The sequence below is a fragment of the Condylura cristata genome, unplaced genomic scaffold, assembly GCF_000260355.1.
Source record: "Condylura cristata isolate star-nosed mole 26May11 unplaced genomic scaffold, ConCri1.0 scaffold00006, whole genome shotgun sequence".
Taxonomy (NCBI): domain Eukaryota; kingdom Metazoa; phylum Chordata; class Mammalia; order Eulipotyphla; family Talpidae; genus Condylura; species Condylura cristata.
In genome coordinates, this window is record NW_004567107.1 from 26,837,707 (window position 1) to 26,860,568 (window position 22,862).

General features: G+C 40.3%; 1 pseudogene; it reads right to left on the bottom strand.

The window, feature by feature from the left end:
- Positions 1-22,862, bottom strand: part of LOC101624699 — a 23,888-nt pseudogene continuing 1,026 nt past the window's right edge.

Here is a 22,862-nt window from a genome sequence, read left to right on the forward strand (position 1 = left end):
CTACTGAAAAGAGAAGATGATGATAGACACATTGTCAAAGATGATCTTCACCATATTCTTGGGCTGAATGCCTTGGAAACAGATAAGGATCCGGCCCAACTGGCCAGCACTTCAGCTGTACTTGCTCATCCATACCTTCAGATCCCCAAGCATCTTTGCCAGCAGCCAGCAATCAATGTTCTGATAAATGATGCCCACAACATGGCATATAAATTTTGGAACAGAGTCTTCCAAGCCAGTTATACCTTCCAAGAGGTACAAATTTTCATCCAGGGCTTGCCAGAAAACCTGGAAGTGGCAGGTGTCCAACAGGTCTCTGAGGTACAAAATCTGTCAGACAGACCACTCTTTTTTCATGTGCTTGTTCTGTCATGCACTTGCACAGCATAAAGTCAGCGTGGAACAGGTTGGTGAGGGCCTTTCAGCAGGATCTGGGCAGAGAGTGGTCTGCAAGAAAGCTGGATTGAACTGGTACAGCTTCAGGGCAGTGGTTGGCTGCCAGATCACAGGCATTCTCCTTGGCTTGCATCTCCACATAGGCCTCAGGAGGCCAGGTTCTCAGGTTGTACCTGTTGATACCCTTGAACAATCTGCCCAGGTTTGCTCTCATCTGCTCAAACATGGCCAAGACTACTACTGCCTCCCTCACTGGAGCTGGAGCCAAAGACCCAGCCCATCGCAGGATCCTCCAAGACCAGAAGAGCCAAAAGCTCTATAGTTGTTTGTGTTCTTTCTTTATTTATTTATTTTACTCAAGCCTTACCACTCCCCTGAAAGGGAGGTATAATTATTTTCATATTAAAAATTAGGCAACTAGGGCTCAAGGAACTAATTAACTTGGTCATTGTCACACTAAAAAGGTGAATTACTAGAACCCAGGTTTCTCTGACCCCCAAATTTCAATCCCTTGTCATCGGCATAAATTGAAAATTGAAAATAGCCCTGCACCAGGGCTCATGAAAAGTACATTCTGTTGCATTTGGACTGTGCATTCTGCTCTAAGCTCATAGCCCTAAGTACTATGCATATGGTTTATCAAAAGAATGATGGCATTCTTTTGCCTTCTCTGGTGGTGCACTGGGTTAAAGCACAGCATTATGAGGCTTGCCATAGCCATCTCAGCATGTGTGCAATCCCTGGTGTCCCACATGGCTTGGCAGACCTCCCCTGCCTCACCTGCTGCTCCTACCCTGCCTGTTCTGCTCCCCACTATGTCTCTGGTGAATCCTCTCATTGCCCTTGCACCTCTGGCCTATACCCCAGTTCTTTATGCATAAATAAGTGAAACTTAACAACAAAAGGAATGATGACATTTTCATTATGATAAATCTGTACTAATTCTTCAGAGTCATTCTTTCAGTTTTCATTCTGAAGTGAGAGAATGGGGAATAGAGATACCTACTACAATACTGTGTGACATATATAAGGAAAGGAAGAAAATCATATTGTTCAGACACAATGACACTGTGTCTTGGTCAGCAATGAAGAGCACCCTGGAGATCTGGGGGCTTTCTTCCTTAAGTTATTTGACTTGGTTTTTTCATCATAGAATGATTCAAAGGAAGCATTAGACCAAAAGAATTCTGAGGTTCCATCCAGCTCTGAGTTCTGTGGTTCTAAGAATGGATGAAGTTACCCAGTGGAGAGATATTCTCAATTATCCTGAAACCATAAACGCAAAAGAGAAGAGACTCATTAAGAGGCAGAATACAGGCAAACTACAGATATCATCTAATACAGTGTCTGAACATTGAAAAGGGGTATCTAGTCTCTGTTGAAATCCACTCTTGCTCTCATTGAGATAGGCCAAGTCATTGCTGGCCAGCTAGCTGATGGTAAGAGTTCCTTATAGTAAGGCAAGACCTCCTTTATTAGTTCTTTTTCGTGCCTTGATGACCAAGTAGAGCCCATTTCAAGTACACTTCCCCAAGATAGACCCACAAGTACTAGACAACAGTAAGTATGTCTCACCAAAATGATCTCTGGGTTAAATGTTCTCTGGACCACCCTTTATTTCTCAAAGGACATGATGGCTTTAAGTCCTTGACTGAGGTTTATTTGCTCAACATTAACCAAACATTCCATATGTGTTGGGTTCCATAGGAGCAGCTAGGAATACAGAAGGTAAATAAGACATGGGGTTTATTATCTAATGGGAATGACAAAGAAGTTCCCAAATCATTGCACCTCCCTAGTAGATAATGTTTAAGTATAGCACGGGGTCCAAGGAGGAAACAGTAGGTTCTATCTAGGCGGTCAGGAAGGCTTCCTGGAGGAGGCGAGGATTCTGCCTCCATAGACCTATGCATAAATCACTTTATAGCCTCAACAACCAAAGACTTTACCTCCTTCTGTCTTCTTTTCTTGGCATTTCTCTAACACATCCTGTTGGAGTGTTATGTTTCAGGAAAATTTTAAAAATATATTCATCTGTCACCTTAGAAATGTTTTCATAAGAAGAAAATCTAGCAGCTTGTGACAAGAATGACTATTTCAGCACATAAGATCTGAGATAATTTCACAAGCTCCCATTCTTCTTACAGCCCCTCCAAGCTGGCCTCCTCCTTCATCATTATTCTTTTTTCTTACTCTTTTAATCCTTTATTCTCCTTTCAAGACATTTTATATTCTAATAGTTATTCCTTACAACACAATTTAATTTTTTTTAATTTCAGAGGGGGTAAGTGACTTGGAAGAGAGCAGAAGCTAGGAAGTGGAAGAAATAGAACTTGAACCTAGCTCTTCTAATAAATGTTCACATTCAACTATAGGAAAAGAGGTCACAGGATTTCTACCTGACCTCTTACTAATCTAAGTTCATATTTAAAAATATCATTGTGACATACCAAAACTCAGGACTAAATGGACTAAATCTCTCATCTAGTTGCCTCTGTAATTCTTAAATAAATATTCTCTCTTGTACACTTTTAATCTGTTTCTGCTAAATGTATAATATCCAACTCTTCAGTCATCACTTTGACGTTAAGATACTCTGTCTTCTCATAAAGTTATGTGTGAGTAAATTTATCAAAGTCCTTTATCTGCTCCTGGAGGATGTCAAAGAAAACAATGTTTTCTAAAGCTTGGTAAGTTGTATACTAATTTCATGACTTTTAGTACAAGTTCATACCAGTAGCACTACTTTTTAACTTATATTTTAATATTCGCCTTTTTAAAATATTTATGTATTTATTTATTTATTTATACAAGAACTGGGGTACAGGCCAGAAGTGTGAGGGGTGAGAGGATTCACCTGAGACAGAGAGGGGAGAAGAACAGGCAGATTGATAGAAACACACTGCTGAGAGGAGCAGCGGGTGGGGCAGGAGAGGTCTGCCATGCCATGTGGTCACCTCCCTGGCCAGGGACTGAACTCATGCAGTGACTGCAGACAGCTTCATCGTGCTGTGCTTTAACCCCTTGCACCACCAAGGAGGGTCCAAATTTATTCACCTTTTTAACTTAAAGAAACCCTTCAGGTCACTAAATAATATCCCTATTCATAAAGTTAAAGTTAGATGTGTTTTTTATTTTTCCTAATAAAATAAAGATATACTTATGACTGACTTTAAACATTTCAACTATTTCAAATAACCTCAGGAGTATGTAGATGAAACCAGGGTTAGGGTTGCTGCATGCAGAGTGCTAAGGGTGCTGTGCTGTTTGAGCTGCTCAAGAACAGTTTGTGCTTATTCACATTGGCCCTGTGGGCTTTTAGAAATAGTGGAAATTAGCAGAAGTACTTAACAGGAAATACTAAACCTGTGCTCTGTTCCTGGCACTTGCACTGACTTATGTGACCAGAGGTAGATCTTCCCACTTCTCTAAACTCCAGCTTCCATACCTAAAAGTTATGGAGTTTGGACTGGAACAGTTATAAAGATCCCTTCTAGTTGTTTCAAACTTTCTTTCTAGTAGCTTTTGGATGATTTTGGATATTTTAAGAGTTTCCTAGATTTTGGTTCCAGAGGAAAACCTTGCTGCTGCTGTTGGTCAGCCAGATTCAATGAGTACTTCTAGATGGAGGAAAATAATTTTTGTTGCTTCTGTGTTCGGGAGCTAAGATCAGGGAAGTCTTCCTAGATGGGGTTCATGTTGGGTATGAGAGCGGCTCTGAGAAAAATTATAGGTTTGATGTTATTGTGCAAAATCAGATGTTATCACTATGTTTAGATATACTGCTAGTTTTTTTGTTCTTGACTAGAAAGTAAATTCTGTGAAGGCAGAAGCTGAGATCCTGATAGTTAATGGTATAGGATCTCAGTAAATGTTTGAAAAGGGGAAAGGGAAGGAGAGGTAGAAGGACAAATGAGAGGAAAAGAAAGAAAGGTAAGTAGAAGATAGTGGAGCTTACCCCTTTATTCATTATAATCAGTTGAATCATTTTGGCTTGTTACAGGGGTGATACCTGGATGAGAAGGTGAATTATTTCACTATTTCTGCTTCCTGTTTTAATATTCAGGAATGTCTAGTTTCTTATAGTAGAATGGTATGTAGGATGTTTTCTAATTTTTTTCACCACAGTTAAGGCTATTCTGAGATTTCTTTAAATAGCTTTGACCTATTATTGCTCGTAACTACACTTTATTTAAATGCAATATTGTACATTTCCATTCATTCACATTTATTCTAAAGATACTTTTGATCCTCTACTAAGTGTCAGAAACTATGCTAGATATTACTGAAAATATAGTGAAGAATAAGATATGGTTCATGACTTCAAAGCTTTCATAGGCTGTTTGGGAAGACAGGTGAATTGGAATAGACCCTTGACATGTGTAAATTATTCCTCATTTATTCTGACAATTCAAATAAAAAAACAGCCTCAAAGAACCATGACATGAATTTTATTGTAATGAGAATACTTATACTGATATTGTGGGATGTTGAGAGGATTAACTGAGATAATGCCTTTTTAAGCACCTAACATGAAACTGAATCGGGAGTTCTGTCTGAACCTTATGAGGAGGAAATCACTTAGTTAGCCAAGGCAAACATAGAGTGGGCAACTGAGATAGGTTGCAAGGCAGAGGAAAATATGGGTGGAACATCTCTTCTCCAAGTTTGGGGGACAGAAATTGTTTCCTACAACAAAGTAAAAATTTGGTAGATCATTTTAAAAAGTACAGGAAATCAGCTGTACGAATTGTAAAACATTAAACACAGTACAAATTATCGGGTGGTACTATTTTTTTAAAAAAACACAAACTATCAAGATTGAAAATTCAGTGTGATATAAGTTCAGTAATGAATTTATGTAAATTCCATGAAGAGCATATCTTCTGCTATCTCTATCTGGATGATGTTATCTACTTTCTCTTACTTTCCTGTGTGCACAATATAATTGTTCCTATCAATATTTTCACAAGTCTGCATCACTTAAATGCAAATTTATGACTTAATTTTCACTGTCAATCTTTGTGAATGCTGATGACAATATTTGAAATTGTCAAAAAAAATTTTTTTTTCATTTTTTCCTCCCTGGCTTCCTCTTAGTGGCTATGCTCTGAATAAACCCTGATTTCTGTTTGTTAGTATCTCAGCTCTTACTGTTACTTCTTGCAACTGCATCTTCCTTGCCTCATCAGAATAGTTTGGAGAGACCTGAGATTGTCAAGTGGAATTAGTGACTCAAAGACTACGTGTCTTAGTGAGCTTTAAAGGTTCAGGACCCTGGACAGCAACAAAATGCCCTCCCCATTTAAACACTCTCATACATGTGCTTGTCCTGGACCTGTCAAAGACCCAACTTGGTAGGTGTAATCCTAGCTAAATAAAAAAAGTCCTGCAGAAGAACCAAGGAGGAACTGATTGAATTTTCCTAAAGAATGTGGAGGAAGTTTTACATAGAAGATACAATATGCCAGGCTAGAGAATAATAGCAATAGGTGCCCAACTCTTTGAGCTAATTGTTCTTTTGTACACTTTTAGTTTAAAAGTAGTTTAGTATATCAGAATTAGGGTTGGCTTCATATAGCAACAAATCTAAATAAATAATTTTCAAACAAGGTGGAGAGAATTCCCTTTCACTGGTCCTCATTCCTCTCTGAAGTTACTCTGACAGGATTTATTGTCTGGGATCTAAGCCAACTAAAATAAGGCCTGATATATATATATTAATTTTAAAAATCCCTCTATAATTAAACCTCTTACAAAGAAGATGAGGGGAGAAGAGAGATACATAACAAGTGGAACACCATTTCCAAAGCTAACTTGATATTCACAAGCTATTACCTGCCCTCTTTTATATTAATAGGTCCTGACATGGCATTTTTCTATTTTGGTTGCTACCTAAGACTACTTCTCTTGGAAGATGAACTTTTAGGTCCCATGCCTCTACTTCTTTTGTTCTCAGAATCTTGTGTCTCTAAAATTGAAATACTGTTCACTTATCATACCAGGCAAATCACACACTCTACCCTGCAGACTCAATGGGAGCTTTCTCAGAAGATGTAACTTGGCCAATATACCCAGATTTGCTTGATCTCAATTTAAGCACCTCACAAACCTACCTTTCTGCTGATGAATTTCCTGAATGACTCTGTCTTCACATCTTTTTTGTATATCAACACCCACCTTTGTTACTACCACATAGATCAAAATATAGAATATTTATAGCTCCCTACAAGGCTTCTTTGTGTTCCTTCCAATACAATACCCATTCTTCCATAATAACCATGATTGTGGCTAGGTTTATCTGTTTTTGTACTTCAAATAAATGGAATTATCTGTTCTATACTCTTTTTTTTGGTCTGACTTCATATTTACATAAGTGAGATTTATCCATGTTATATGTAGCAGTGTTTTTTTCTGTCCATTGTGGCATATGATTCCAATATCATTTTGGCTTGTCCAATATGTAGCCAAGATTGAGAAGCATGGTTCTAGAATCAGAAAAAGCAGGACTGGAATCCTGTCTTCAAAACTACTTGACCTGCATTTGCTGCTGAAATGTCTACAATCAGGTGGTCCTTAGGCTCATCTAGATATTTCTCAATTACCATGAATCATTTGGAGTTAAATTAACTCACAAGATTCCAAGATAATAAGCAACATGTCAGCACAATAGCAGTGTACTTCTTTGCCACATGAGTTCTTATAGTAATGCAGTGATTAGTCAATTTTGACCCCTCAGGTGAAAACTCAGATACAAGGAGACAAGATCACATCAGTTAATGTGATAACACCCTTAGTTTTAGAAACATCCTGTCCAAAATTGGAATCAACATCTATCCTGTGGACATAGCTTTCAGATTCAGAGCCTGTTTATAAAATCACTGCACTTAGGAAGGTCCAAAGCCATGTTTTCCCACCAGGTACTTACATATCCTGGCCCACAAAGCACTTTGCCTATCAGGGGTTATTTTTATCATAAGCAAAACTGTCTAATACTATAGTTGATATTGTACCTGTATAGACTTCCAGAGGGACAGAACTATAAAATTAACCCAAATTTGTCCTAAGAGAAGGAAGGGAAACCCTTTATACATATACCCATCACCTGACATGTTGATCTTTATAAAGTAACTGAAAGATTAGTTCTAAAAACATTGCTGTTCTTTGAGTCAAAAACAGCAAATGGCATAAGAAAATAGCACATGAGATGCCTAATAAATGTTTAGCAAAGAGAATTAATGACAATTTTTTTAAAAGATTTATTTATTTGTGCATACAGAACTGGAGTACAGGCCAGATGCTCAGGGGCAGCGAGAGGCTTCACCGGAGAGGGTTGGGAGAAGAACAGGCAGATCTACGAAGTACATTGCTGAGGGGAGCAGTGGGCGGGTCAGGAGAGGTCTGCTGTGCCATGTGGTCACCTCCGGGGCAGGCGGGAATCGAACTCATGCAGAGGTGGCTTTAGCTTCTTAGTGCTGCGCTTTAACCCACTGCGCCACCAGGGAGGGCCTAATGACAAATTATAAAGGCCCCATTCAACTAAAACAAAACTTCTTAAATACTCTATTTCCTGGGTCTAGTCTTCCTTTCTGTAAATTTCATATTATCTCTTTTTTATAAAAAAGGGGAGTAATAATAGTTCTCATTTCTTTGGGAATCTCATACGGATTACATGAGATAAAGTATACAAAAGATATTACAGAAAGCTGCACTTCAATGTCATTATTATAAATGGAGAGAGAAAGGAATTTGGATCAGGCCACATATGGTGGCAGAACTATCCATGCCTCTTGACTCTCAGTACAGAGCCTGGAATACATGCCCCTGACCCCTTCACACAAGTTGTCTTCCTGGTAAATGGTTAGGAAATTAGAAATTTCAAACCAGTCAGAATTTTTGTCAAGGAAAGAAAAATCTTGTGAGGGTTGCTTCAGCCATCCTTTACTGGATACAGTTCATTTAGGCACACTTCTCCACACATTAAGGGTGAAATCAAGATTTTTCTCAAGGGCATAAGAAAAGTGGAAAATTACGTTCTCAGCTTGCTGCTGATTAGCAGGTGAAGGGCAAACAGAACCTGTAAGCATTCATTCTCCAAGACTCTGGTTCTTTTTTCCTTCCCAACAGCCACTGCAGGGAGGGATATGTGAAAAGCAATATGATAAGAATGTGATGAAGGAACAAATCTCACTGGGAGTCAAATACCATTGTTTAAAAAAAAAAAAAAAGGCACCATGGGCAGAAACCCAAAAATCTGAGGCTTCCCCCAGTGTTCTTTGAATCCATTTTTTTTTTAAAGCTGTTAAAAACACCCTTAAAATAAACCTGCCATCTTGTGAGGACAGGAAGAAGGTTACCATCTTTCCACCACCATCTGTAGGGCTAGCTCAGCTTTAGGCTTCCTTGAGCCACTCCCCCGCCTCTAGCCTGTTCTTCACAACATATCAGGGTAGAGTTGATTATAGTCTCTTTGCCTAACTTAGCAAAATTCAATCACAAAATTTGAAGAGATTTGAGGAGGAGCTGTAACAATTGTAGTTCTCTTCACAATACATTTTGTCCTTGTAATGCCAAGTTTTCTAATAATTTCTACCATTATGCTGATCTACGTGCATTTACTAGTTAAACTTGTATTTACCAATATGAGTTTGGATCAGGTCAGTTTGTGAACAGGTCCACTGGTCAACTTGCATTGATTAGAGCTCGTTCTGCTGTGCTGTCATGGCTCAGACTGTGGATGTGATCAGCGTCCAGTCCACCCTGCAGCTATGATTAGGTCTCAGTCTCTGCTGGGTTATGTGGATCGTTTATGATTGCGGAAAGACCTGTATGTGATAAGCATTAAGGTCCCAGTCTGTAACAGACATCAGATTATTTGGGTGAGCACTAAGATTCAATCAAGGGTTAGGCTCATGGCAGACTGGAAGGAAGGGGAAGGAAGAATTGGTCAGTAGCCTGAAGAGTTCATTGAGGAGCTGTCACAGCCATGGACTGAGAAGGTGGGGAACCAGGCACCTAGGAGGAGGTCAAAACAGAGTTGAAAATTCCCTCCAGAATGACTCAAATTAAAAAGATTGACAATACCAAGTGTGGGTGAGGATATGGAACAATTGAAACTGTTACAGAATGTGTCACCACACAAGAGGGAAGAATATCACTGTGGCTTCAGGAACTAGTGCAATTTTTCCTGCTGCCAACTTCCATGTTGTGACATCTCAGACACCTTAGACTCCTATGACTATGACTTCCAGGCATGAACTGGAATTTCTGAATGGAGACACCTGGGAAAAAAGAAGAAGCTAGGTGGATATATGTTTGAACTGGGAGGGAAAGGAGTCACATGGGGAGGCTGCTTCTGGGACTTTAATGCCTTGGCAGATGGGCAGGACAATGACAGCCATTGTCTAGACCTTGTGGTGGATTATATGGTACATTGTGAATTTTAAGTCTCTTCTTCTGTCCCAGGATTCTGGAACCTGCCTAACCCCTTTTTTCTGGTTCCCCACATGGAGGTGACTTGGAATCCTGGCAAGTTTGTGGACCTCAGCCACCCGACTTTCTGCCCAGCTTGCTTTGCTGGGCATTTGTCCATGAGGGGACAGGAGTCTATTATTTTAAATTTCTTCTTCTAGCTCCTCTATGCCCTTTGAACTTCACACCAATTAAAGGTCTGTGAGCATAGTAAGAGTCTGCTTTACTTTTGTGTGCATGGGTGAGCAGACCCTTAGAACAGGTAAATTATTTTTCTCTTAACACTTTGGGGTTCTTGAGTACCCCTTGGTTTCTCCCAGTTTCAGGACTTTTTTTTTATATTGAAGGTAGGCGTATATATTGTGTAATTAGTTTGGACAACTGTATGGTAGTATACATAAAGTTAAATATATGTATATTAGTACTTCCACTGCTGGCAGGAACAAACTGCCACAATCAACATGAATAAGTCTCATGAAATAGTGTTAAATAAAAAAGTTAGGCACAAAGAATAGATACTATATGGTTCCGTTTTTGTGAAATTCAAAAACAGGAAAGTTAATCAATGGCTATATGTGTCAGGAAAGGACATTAGGAGGTGGTAACTACAGGAAGGGGCTCAAAGGAACTTTCCAGAAAAGTGATATTGTTTGTACTTTGAACTCAGTGGAGGTTGCTCGGGTAAACATATACAAAAATTCATTGAGATGAACATTTGATATCTATATATATACTTTAGTATATGTAAGTTATATCTCAGTGGGAAAATAAAGAAAGTAGGTGAAACAATATAAATGTAATTGATTAAAGGTTGGTTGGGGAGTTAACTCCACAGTCACAACTTTTTGGCTATGTCTTTTGAGAGCAACTGCACTGGCCAGTGATAGTACATGAAAAGTCATGGACTTGGCATCAGATGTCCTGAGTTTGGATCTCAGTCTTCTGTTTAATATCTAGTGCAGTGGGAAGCGTTGATATGTTGTGATCAGTCACAAGGTGAGTTACACATTATTCACTGGTAATTATAAACCACTGAAGCTTTTAATAATTTTGTTTTAATTCATTTGAATTCATAATACATAGATTTGGTTAAAAAATTAAATCTTATAAAAGAGTACATAGTAAATAGTCTGTTTTCTTCTCTCCCCTGATTCCAAATACCAAGTCCCCCAGTTTCCTCTTGAGAGGCAACCATGGTCATCAGCTTTAGAGGCAACCATGGTTATCAGATTCTTAAATATCCCTCCTGAGATACTCCATGCATATTCATGAATGACTTCCTTGAATAAAATCAGAGCAGATTCAAGGTATACATACAATAATGTTGTTTGCATTCTGAATGTTTTATAATATTTTCAAAACTGAATTAAAATTTCATTATAAAAATAATGCATGCTTGTTTTAAAATTGTGTAAAGTAAGTGTGAGCTCCCTCTATCTACTCTAATACCTCTCATTTTCAATTCCAGGTGTAACCATGGTTAACAGTTTCTTGGTAGTCCTGCTGACAATTTTATGCATGTGAAAACATACATAGAATGCTACTATAAGTAGTAAAATTGCAATCTGACATTTTTCATAAACATCAAGGACATCTTTCCATATCAATTACATGTAGTTCAACTTCACCTTCTTAAAGCTGCACAACATCAAATGCTTCCCAGTGGGAGAAAAAGGGATGAAGACATAGCAGGAATTATATTTATAGGAGTGTGTCCATCTGAACATATCTGTTATGTTTCCAAGAAGAAAAAGATGTTGAAAGCAACTGATTTAACCTATCTGTGACTATGTTTCTCACCTGCAAGGTAGAGACAGTAATAAAAGCCCTAAGTCCTCACAAGATTATTGTAAGGGTAACATAGAGAGGAGAATGGAAATCAGGGTACTTTGAATGTTGAAAAGTGTTGTGCAGATATGAGACACTGGTGTTCCTGGAGGAAAGGAATATGGGCAATAGTTTTAGGATCTGAAGTCTAACTAGCACTATCAGTAACTGCTTTCTCTGCCTTCTTTAGACAAATGAACTGTCCATCTTTGCGTAATAATTGTGAACATCTAGTGAGTTCTAAATTTGTCAGGTATCATTCTTATAGATAGATAGATAATCTTCATTAATCTCTCAACAATTCTGTGAGATGAAAGTACTCTTTATTTTCTTCATTTAACTGAGACAGCGTCAGCTGACAAAAATGACAAATGGTAGTCTTCTGAAATGCAACTAACTCTGCTATTCACTTTGTAAGCTTTTGTCATGTTTTAACTATGGCTTAAATTGGAAGTTTGGGAACTATGGAGTAAGCGGTGGTTTATTCTGCTAGTACTAAAAAATAAAAAAGCAACCAAAGACAAAGCCTCTGTGTATCACAGGTAGCTACACAGGTAGTCATATTGCTACCTGCTCTGAGACTCTTTATGATGCTCCTTCTGCTAAATGAAAGTCATGTTTCTCAGTCTGGTGTTTTGGCCTTCACTAGTACAGCCAAATAACCTTTTCAGGTTCTCGTCTTACCCTACTAGAATTTTTAAAATCATCGTTCCCATCATTTCTTGCCTATCTGGCAGCCTGTTATGAGTTGAATTGTGCCCCGTTATGCCTATTGTTTGTCCATAACAATGTGACCTTGCTTGGGAATAGGGCCATAACACATATACTCAGTTATGATGAAGTCATACTAAAGCAGGATGGGTCCCTAATGCAATATGACTGGTGTCCCTATAGGAAGTTGTTGGCATAAAGGGGGAAAAAAGGAAGAATTCCATGTGACTACAAAGATGGGAGTTATGCAGCTGCAAGTCAAAGAACACTAAGCATTGCCAGTAAACCACAGAAGCTAGGAAGAGTCAGGTTCCCTGCAGGTTTCAAAGGGGAGGAGGAAATGTGCGTGGCCTTGCCAGCGTGTAGATCTGGGACTTCTAGCCTCCCAAACTGGAACAATAAATGTCTATTGCTTTAAGCCATCCAGTTTATAATACTTCGTTACCACAGTCCCGGGAAACTAATACAGAGCCTCAGCCGTTTAACCTTGACACTACAGATCTGAACACCAGACATATCTGGCCCTCTTTCTGCTGTCCCATTCTCATTCTCTTAACTGGCCAAGATCCTTGGCGGTTTGCTTGCACAACACTCAATCACACCCTTGACGTTCCTGTCTCTTATGCCAGGCAGCACACCAGTGGTCTGTTTACTTCCCAGCACATACTGTGCTGGGCCAGTCAGGTCCCCTGCCCCCTGCCTCTTCCTGGCTCAGGGCCAGCCCAGCCTCTCTGGGGAGTTGGTAGATTGAAGCCCCCTTCTGGGTTGCCTAGGCGACAGTGCCGTCTGAGTGCCCTGGAGCCAGGCAGCTGTGGCTGCAGGGAAGAGAGGGGCTAGGGGGAGGGGGACCGCAGGGCAGGGAGAGGGGAAAGACCCAAGGAGAGTCTTTAAAAGTGACCTTAGTACAAGCCCAGAAGATGAAATTAAAACTGCGCCCTCACCATAACCAGCATATTATATATGTGAGACTTGTGAAGGAAAGAAAAGATTTGACTCTGGATTCTATATGGAGCTCAGCTCTGTGGGTCTTTGAGTCCAAACCCCATTGAAACCTATGCTTTGAGGGCTTTTGACAGCAGGAGACATCAAAAGATAACAAAATTCAGGCAAATGGGGACTGGCACTTTGCACACCAAGGGCCAGTCATCTATAAACTGCCAGAAGGTGCACAGTAAATGAAGAAAAAGATGCTTGTGATTTTTAGTTCACAATAAGCAATGCCTGCTATGTGCAGGGATTGTGCTGTGTTTGTGCGAGTATGTGGGAATATAGGGAGGAAAAAGATTTTATTCTTGCCCTCAAGCTCACATAGTCCTTCCTTCAATCATTACTTCAGGCATAAATTCCTCTAATAGCATAATGGAAAACTCTGAGGTAATTCTTCTCTATTGATAGGGTTAGGTTAGGCTTGGTGTGGGGGCAGGGAATGGAACTCAGTCCTATTTATTCAGGTCGTCATATTTACTGCCCTGGTCACAGATGGGTACAGAGGTGTAGACACATCAAATTTTAGCGAATGAAGAGCAGTGAGCCTTTTGCTAGGATTGCTGTAAGGAGTACAGTCTGAGAGGGATGTTCTCTCTTCTGTGCCAGGAGCTGCCATCACCAGCTTGCCACCATATGGAATCTAGTATGGAGCCAACATGGTGGTGAGCACAGCTGAGAGATGAAGGAAGATTGGGAGCTGATGACATCATCTGAGCCCCTGAATCAAGACATGCCAAATCCACCCCAGACTTGGGGTTACAGTAATCAATAAATTCTATGTAGTTTATGGTACTTCCAGTTCAAAAGATTCAATAAAATATTCATTAGCAAATCTTCTAGCTAATCAATCAGATTAACCAATACTTTCCATTCCCTGTGCAAAATATACCAGCTTATGCCTCTGTGTATAGAACTCTCCGAACTCTCACAACTAATAGGCTGCTTTCTGGTACTTTTGTTTCCAAACCTGTTTGTGGTAGTTGTATTAATTAATTCAGTTGTGTTATTTAACTAAATATTAAGCAAACTACCAAAACACAAGTGGAAAAGAAAGGTAGCTCCTGGTTCTATGAAAACCAAATTAAATGTTTTTGAAAGACTTGATAAAGGTATTTCAAAATTACTTTTAGATTGTATACAAAATTGAATTCCAATTACTGTGGATTGAATACATAATTAAAGTGAAATAATATAAATATGGATGAGCTTTACACTTAGCTTTGGGAGGGTCTTTGGGTTCTTTTCCCTCCTTAAAGAAATCAATGCTGTAAATAGTGGATATGGTGCATTTTGGGTGAGAAAGAAAACATTACTTGTCTCTTAAGAAGTCTTGCAGTTTTCATTTAGGACACTTGGAACATTTACTTTCAGGGAAGCCAGTTAGCTTGTAAGATCTGTAACTATCCTGAGATCATCATGCTGTTAGGAAGTCCAAGCCAGCTACATAGGGAGAGGAAGGGATACCCTGCTAACTGCAGCTGTTCCAGCCCTTTCAGCCTAAACACCAGACAAGTGAGTGACATGTCACTCCTGGCCTCTTGGAAGCCTGTGAGTTCTATGGCAAGTTAGGGTTAATTAGGCAGCTTCAGGGACAGGACAGGCAGGGGCTTAGGGAGAGTTAAAAAGCTTCTGAAGTAAAAGCAAAGAAATCCAGAAGGGCTGATGAGAGTAGTATAACATTTTTTAAAAGATCTATTTATTTATGCATACAAGAATGGGCCAGAGGTGTGATGAGGTGAGAGGATTCACCAGAGACAGAGTGGGGAACAGCACAGGGTTACTGACTGAAATATACTGTTGAGGGGAGCAACAGAGGGACAGGAGAGGTCTGCTGCTTCATGAGGGTCAGCTCCCTGGCCTGGGATGGTACTCCTGCTGCAGTGGCTGCTGATAGCTTCACAGTGCTGTGTTTTAACCCATTGTGCCCTCAAGGAGGGCCCAAGGGCAGTAAATTTTAAAGCTAACTTGGGGCAGTAAATTTAAGGCTAACTTGGGGCAGTAAATTTTACGGGATCTTGGCCGCAGGGGGAAGTAAAAGGAGAAATTCTAAGATAAGTGGTGGAGAAATGGCCCTCCCTGGTAGCCTAGGAGTTAAGTCTTAGTTAAGTCTATCACTGCAATGGCCTGAATTCCACTCATGGCCAAGGAACCTCTCCTGTCTTGCCCCTCTACTCCCTTTAGCATTGTATTTCAGTAAATCTGCCTGCTCTGCTCCCCACTCTGTCTCTAGTGGATCCTCTCATCCCCCAAACCTCTGGCCTACACCCCAGTTCTTCTACTCAAAAATAAAATGAATAAAATCTTTTAAAAAAAGAAAAAAGGGTGCCCTCCCTGGTGGTGCAATGGGTTGAAGCACAGCACTGCAAAGCTGGCCATGGCCGCTTCAGTGCAAGTTTGATTCCAGGCCCTGGAGGTAAGGTGATTCACATGGCGTGGCAGACCTCTCCTGAACTGCCTGCTGCTACCCTCAGCTGTGTACTTATCAATCTGCCTGTTCTGGTCCCCATTCTTCTCTGTTGAATTCTCCCATGGTTCCTGCACGTCTGGTCTGTACCCCAGTTCTTTATGCACAAATAAATAAATCTTTAAAAAAAGAAAAAGACCTGGGAAAATGGACACATCTGCCCAGAGAAGCTTAGCCACTAGGAGAAAGAGCCAGTCACAATGTAGGGTGATGAGATTTTAGAACAGAGAAAAAAAGGTTTAAATATCCCCTAGACACAGAGCCATTAGGCATATTTTGCCCCTCTTGGGTAGGGAGAGGGATACGGTTGAACTCCCAAACCTGCCTGCTCTAAATAGGTTCTGCCATCTGCTGCATCAAGACAAAATAAATATATAAGACCTTTAATGGATAGGAACTTTAATATAATCAGTGTGCAATACAGCAAACATAAATATAGTTTCTAAATCAAACACCCAAAGTTACCCATCCCCTCGTGGGTAAAAGTCTATCCATAAGGGGTTGGCCCAAAGAAAGGCCTGAAAGCTCACCACCTTCCAGCAGAGATCCATAGAAAAGGGTCAGGAATGGCCAGGCAAGTCTGGGAGGAAAAGAACAATATTGAAATCAAGATAAATGCTGCCACAGTGAACCTCACCATGAATCTCTCACCCACATCTGTTTCAACCAGTCCAGGACCAAACAATAAGACAAAGCTTCTTCACATATCTCTCTGCATCATGTGCCTCCCCCAGGCTTCTTCTGGCTCCCTATCCAGCTTCTACCTTCAGTCTCCTCTCCAGATTTTTCTCCTTGCTCAGCTGGGTGGGGCAGGGAACCTGGAACCTCCCCTGTTACACTCTAAATAAACTTTACTCTCTAAATAAAGATTTGCTTCTCTCTGCTTCTTTATCTGAGAGTTTGTCTACAAATTCCTTTTTTGTAGGAAAAGGCTTTATGGGATTTGAACCTGTGGTGGGTCAAGGTCTAAATTAGCAGAACACACTGACCTCACCTAATCCAGTTGAACTTTCAGATCATTCAGATCATTCCCACCCAAGCCACCCTCTCATTGCAACCTTGGGAGAGATTCCAAAAACCACTAACTGAATCAAGTCTACCCAAGGAATCATGAGGAAACAGTAATAAATATTGTTGTGAGCCACTAAGTATTAGGTTACTTATTATAGAGCAATAGGTAACCTGTCTTTGTGGATGAGAGCTACAAGAAATGGAAGGTTGGAGGTGACCTCTAAAGTCAAATACCATAAAAAGATCATGGAGGATGAGAAAAGGCGGTTGTTTGAGCAATTGAGAAATCACCGTCCTTCAGGTATTGCAATTTCAATAGAATGGTGGGAGCAGAAGGCAAATTGGAAGTGTTGTAGGGCACGTGAGTGGTGGAAAATAGATACAAAGGTAGGTCATATTTCTTTCTTTCTTTCTTTTTTAATAGTTTAACATTCACTGATGATCCTTGGCTAAATCAGTTATCTCATTGGAGATTGCAAAATGGTGATTTTCTAGTTCTATCAATCCTACATTTATTAGCTGACATTCTTCTGTAATGAAGAGTTTTCTCTTACCAAGGGGGATGAACTCATTTCTTCCTAAAATGGCAGGTTAAATGTTCCATTCTTTCTCTTTAATTACCAATTTCCTGACAATGAAGCTAGCATCACAGTATTTTCATTGGTGGCAAATGATTTTTTTCTTCTCTCTCTCTTTGAGTATCACTATAGACTCATGTGAACCCATGTATCACATTTATTCAATGTGTTAACACTCAATTACAAACTAAATTAGTCTTTATAGAAGCAATGGAGCACAGGGGTAAGATGTGATCATAAAACCCCAGGAAGAAAGTAGTGGTTAAAGAAACACATTTTTCCTTATCAGTAATAAAAAAATTAAAATTGTGGGAATCAGACTTTTGGTGTTGAACATAATATAGTATATATAGATGTTGATATATAATGTTATAAACCTGATCCATCTGTATCTATCTAATGTTGTAAAGCAATGTTACTTCAATAAAATTTTTTTAATGAAAATGAAAATTATATAAAAGAGAAAAAGGTATACAATATTCTATTCTGTACTGGACATATAACCCAAAGGAATTCTCACAGTTGTCCCATAAGGGGCATGTATGAAGAATGCATGGCAGCATTGATATTGGTTGTGGGGAGTTGGGGACAATTTGGGTTCCCATTATGAAATCTTAGGCAAATGTGGTAGATGTCATAATATGTAGTAGTTAGAAGCAATGGACCAGATCCTAAAACCACATAGTTGCAAGGAAGGAAAAAAAAAAAGAAAAATATGTATATATTAACAATAATATTATTTACATAAGGAAAAAAATTCATGCACTTAAATACACACATAAAATTATACACACAATTATAAAATAATAATTAAATATCTACAAACAAAAGAATATTTGCTAAACACATTGGAATGCTTTGTTATGGTAGAAAAGGGGAATTAAATTGGAGAATTTCAATAAAAGAGAGAAGTCATTCAATCAATAAGTGAAACCCATGCCAGACACCTTGCAGGTAAGGGGAAGGATCAAGTTCATCTCTTATATTTAAGTAAAAGCAAATTTTTATTATTTTTCTAGAAAGTAAAACCTTTAAAAACATTGACCTAGCAATTCTATACTTCAGGAATCTAGTCTAAGGAAATTTGAAACTCAGGCTAATTAGTGTTACAACAGTGAGAAAAATGGTCAGCATATGTTATTTTGCCCTAACCATTTCCTGCAGTATAAGTCCCTCAGTGTATCAGGGAAACCTTCAATGCTCTCCAAGGTATTTGTGATGTCTAGTTGCATATTATTGGTGGCTAAATTCATCATCTCCTGCTGAGTCCCTTCCATTTGCCTTTGCTACCTTTGCTGGGTGGGGTTGTGACTGCCGTAGAGCTCAACCTTGTCTGAAGTTCTTTTTTTGCTAAAGCTGAATAGTGTTAATCTGTGGTACAGCTGAGACTATCTTGTTCTTGGTTTTGCATACTATTAAAAGTGTAATAGTCCCTGAATTTTATAAACCAAATTGGAAGACAGATACAAGTAACAGATATGATGGGTTTGAAAGTAAAATAGGAAAGGCAAATCAAAACCACAGTGAGATACCACTCATGGCTGCTATGGACAAAAAAATAATAATAAATGGAAAATCACAAGTATTGATGAGAAGTGGAAAAATGCCATATGATACAGCAATTCCACTCCTGGGTGGAATTTTATTTTATTTATTTATTTATTATTATTATTTTTAAAGATTTATTTATTTATTCATATAGAACTGGGGTACAGACCAGAGATGCGGAGGGTGAGAGGATTCACCAGAGACAGAGTGGGGAGCAGAACAGGCAGATCGATGAAGTACACTGCTGAGGGGAGCAGCGGGCGGGTCAGGAGAGGTCTGCTGCGCCATGTGGGTCACCTCCGGGGCAGGCAGGGTTTGAACTCATGCGGAAGTGGCTTAAGCTTCTTAGTGCAGTGCTTTAACCCACGGCGCCACCAGGGAGGGCCTGTGGGTGGAATTTTAAAAAATGAAAGCGAGGACTTTGATTACACCAATGTTCATAGAAGTATAATTCATGATGTCAAAAAATGGAAGCAACATAAATATCCAATAATGGATAAATGGATAGGGAAAATGTGGCTATATATATATATATATATATATATATATATATATATATATACACACACACACACAATGAAATACTGCTCAGCTTTATTAATATGTTACAGTATAGATGAACCTTGAAAACATTGTGCTAAATGATAAAAACAACACAAAAAGTCAAACATTAATGAGGTGACTAGACTAGACAAAAATCATAGAGACAGAAAATATATAGAGGTACCAGGGGTTGGGAGGAAGGGAGAAAGAGGGAGTTATTCTTTAACTGGTATAGAGTTCTGTTTGAGATGATGGAAAATTTCTGGAAATAGATGGTGGCATTAGTGAACAACATTGTGAATGTAGTTGCTGTGTACTGAGTTGTCTTTTGACACCCTCCTCATTCCCACATGTTGAAACCCTAACTATGCCCTATGTGATAGTATTTGAATTTGGTGCTTTGTGGAGATAATTAGGTTTTGAGGTCATGGGGATGGGGCCCTCAAGATCAGATTTAGTGTCCATATAGTTAGAGATACTAGAAGGATTGATGTCTTTCCCACTACTATGTGAGACCACAGTAAGAAATCTACTACATCAGAAAGAGTGCTTTCCCTAGAAACCAACCACGTTGGTACCTTGATCTTATACTTCTAGCCTCTGGTACTACCAACACAAACACATACACACATTGTGTGCCACCAAACTGCCCAGTCTATTGTATTTTGTTAATGCATCCTGAGCTGATTAAGGCAGCAGTTAATAATGCCATTGAATGGCACACTTAAAAATGACTAAAAAGGGCCCTCCCTGGTGGCGCAGCGGGTTAAAGCACAGCACTAAGAAGAAGCTTAAGCCACTTCCACATGAGTTCGATCCCCGCCTGCCCCAGAGGTGACCACATGGCGTGGCAGACCTCTCCTGACCCGCCCACTGCTCCCCTCAGCAGTGTACTTCGTTGATCTGCCTGTTCTGCTCCCCACTCTGTCTCTGGTGAATCCTCTCACCCTCCACATCTCTGGCCTGTACCCCAGTTCTGTATAAATAAATAAATAAATCTTTAAAAAAAAAAATGACTAAAAAAAAATAATGTGTGCTTTGCTACTACTAAGAAATCAGGGGTTGGGGGAGGGAGGAAGAGGTGAAATAGGCAGTTCTACTCTCTCACCTTTCCTTTGCAAGTCCTTGGGATTAGTATCCCAATCTCATAAGGATACTAATAACCATATAGTAGTGACTAGCCCAACCCTTCTGCTATATATGGATTAGGTGAGGGTCACAGAAGTGATTTAGCCTGGACCTGAGGTTTCTGTTCCTCTCCTGTATTTCCTGTATTCAGGGATGGTACCCTCATCAACCAGTAGCCCAAGCCAAAAATTTGTATTACCCTTGAGTCAGTCCCATCTTCTAAAATAGCTATGCCTTTTGATTCTACTATTTTAATAGTGCTCTAACTGCTGCCATATCTGCCTCACTTTCATCTCTTGCCTAACAATTTTTTAGTCAGTTTTATTGCTCTTCTACTTGTTCCCCTATTTAATCCATTTTCTGGATTAGAGTAGCCTTTCTAAAATCCAATCTGATTGTCATTTTCCCACTAAACTCTCTCCTTTTAGTTACTGGACAGTTAAGTTCAAATGCTTCAGACCTGTATTCAAGACTGTTCGTGATCTGGTCTTCTAACTCTCTATTCTGATTTCTTCTCACCACCCATCACTTAGGCTATGTTCCTACCCTCTTAAACGTCTGGTTACCTACAGACATGATGCTCATGTCTCTTCCTCATCATTGTAAGCAGATATAGAAAATTTGAGACCAAGGTCATAGCACACATGAACACAGTCCATCCTTTTGTACACTTTAACAGGCAAAGTGAAGTGGCAACAGGGACTGGCCTGATCTTTCTTGTTTCTTCCTAGCCTGCAAAGCAGCCTTAGTAGGTTTCTTTGATTTCTGGATTAAATGGCTTGCCTGCTCTTTTTCTTGTAGGGCTGGTGGGCAAGGAAGGTATTGGACAAAACTGAAGTTGTAAAAACAGGTTTGTGTAATAGGTCTGATTTTACTCAAGACTGTCAAGATGTATGGAAACAGTGGACGTGGGGACCTAAGCCTTAGCTAGGGAGGTGATATTATTACCTTCTCTTCCTCTTTCTTTTCTTCCTCTGCAATCCGAAAGTCAGGACAGGAAATCCTTGGTTCCTGTTTTTCTGTATTTCCTGTATAGCCCAGGACTATATCTTCATTATTGAATTTCCAGTGCCTAGCACTGCTGATTGTAGGAATGAAAGCGCATGCGCTTAGCTCAAAGAGGCAACTGAAGTGTCTGCTGCCAATTCAGCCACACCTCTCTCTTGGGGCCAGTTTAGCACTGTAGTCGTGTGTCTTGTCGACTAGTAGTTTTTACATCTGCTCAGCCCCCGGTTGGCGACTACATGTGGGGAATGACTGAGGATAATGGTTTATTAAAATGATCTAGTCAGCAATTTAGCTGTACCCTCATTCACACGGCTGTACTTAGAGGCACTCCTAGCATGTGGCTGTTTATTTTATCCCATTGTGGTTTTGACATAAGAGTCAGTAAACATGAAAAGGAAATGGGTTCAGTGACCAACATCGCATCCAAGGAGATGCGGTCGAGGGAGTCACAATCTGTAGAATTCTCTCATTGGAAAACGGGCAGTAAAACTCAGAAGCTTTTCCTCATCTCAGAGCCTTTCCTCTTTTGAGACTAGGTCCAGGAGGGTTAAATGGTTGCCTGTAAGTGTCTGGACAACAAAAGCATTTACAGTATGAAGGAGGGAGAGAGAAAGTCAGAGAAAGGGGCGAGGGGCACAGACTGAACCATGCGGGCCTCGGCTCAGAATTCAAAATGGGTTTCTAGAGGCAGAGAAGGCGGTTCATCTCCGGCTCTTTCATTTCTGCTTCTGCTATCTCTTCTGGATCCGCGGGGACAGATTTATCACTGAGACACATGCTAACAAGGGGCGAGCGAGCTTCTTTCCTAAGTGTTTGAAAGGGAAAAACTTTAGGGAAACAGTCAAGAGAGGGAGGGGAAAGGAGAGGGGACCGTGGCTACAGCTGGGAGCACAGGAGGCAGGAAGCTGCACAGCCCCTGGACTGGGAGGCCGGCGGTTTGGAGCGCCGGCCAGCAGCAGCTACCCAGCCGAGCCCTGGCAAACTCCAAGGCGCAGAACAACCGCGCCGGAGGCAGCCGCTCAGCGGTGCCTCAGGCACAGCCGGGCCTGGTCGCGCGAGGCCAGGCCCGGGAGGCCCGCAGCCTCGCCCCGGGGGCCTTCGGCCGGTCTGATGGTACCTCGCTGCCCAGGCGTGGGCACGGCCCGGTCCCCCCACGCAGAGCACGCAGCTGGGGGGTGTGCACCCTCTGC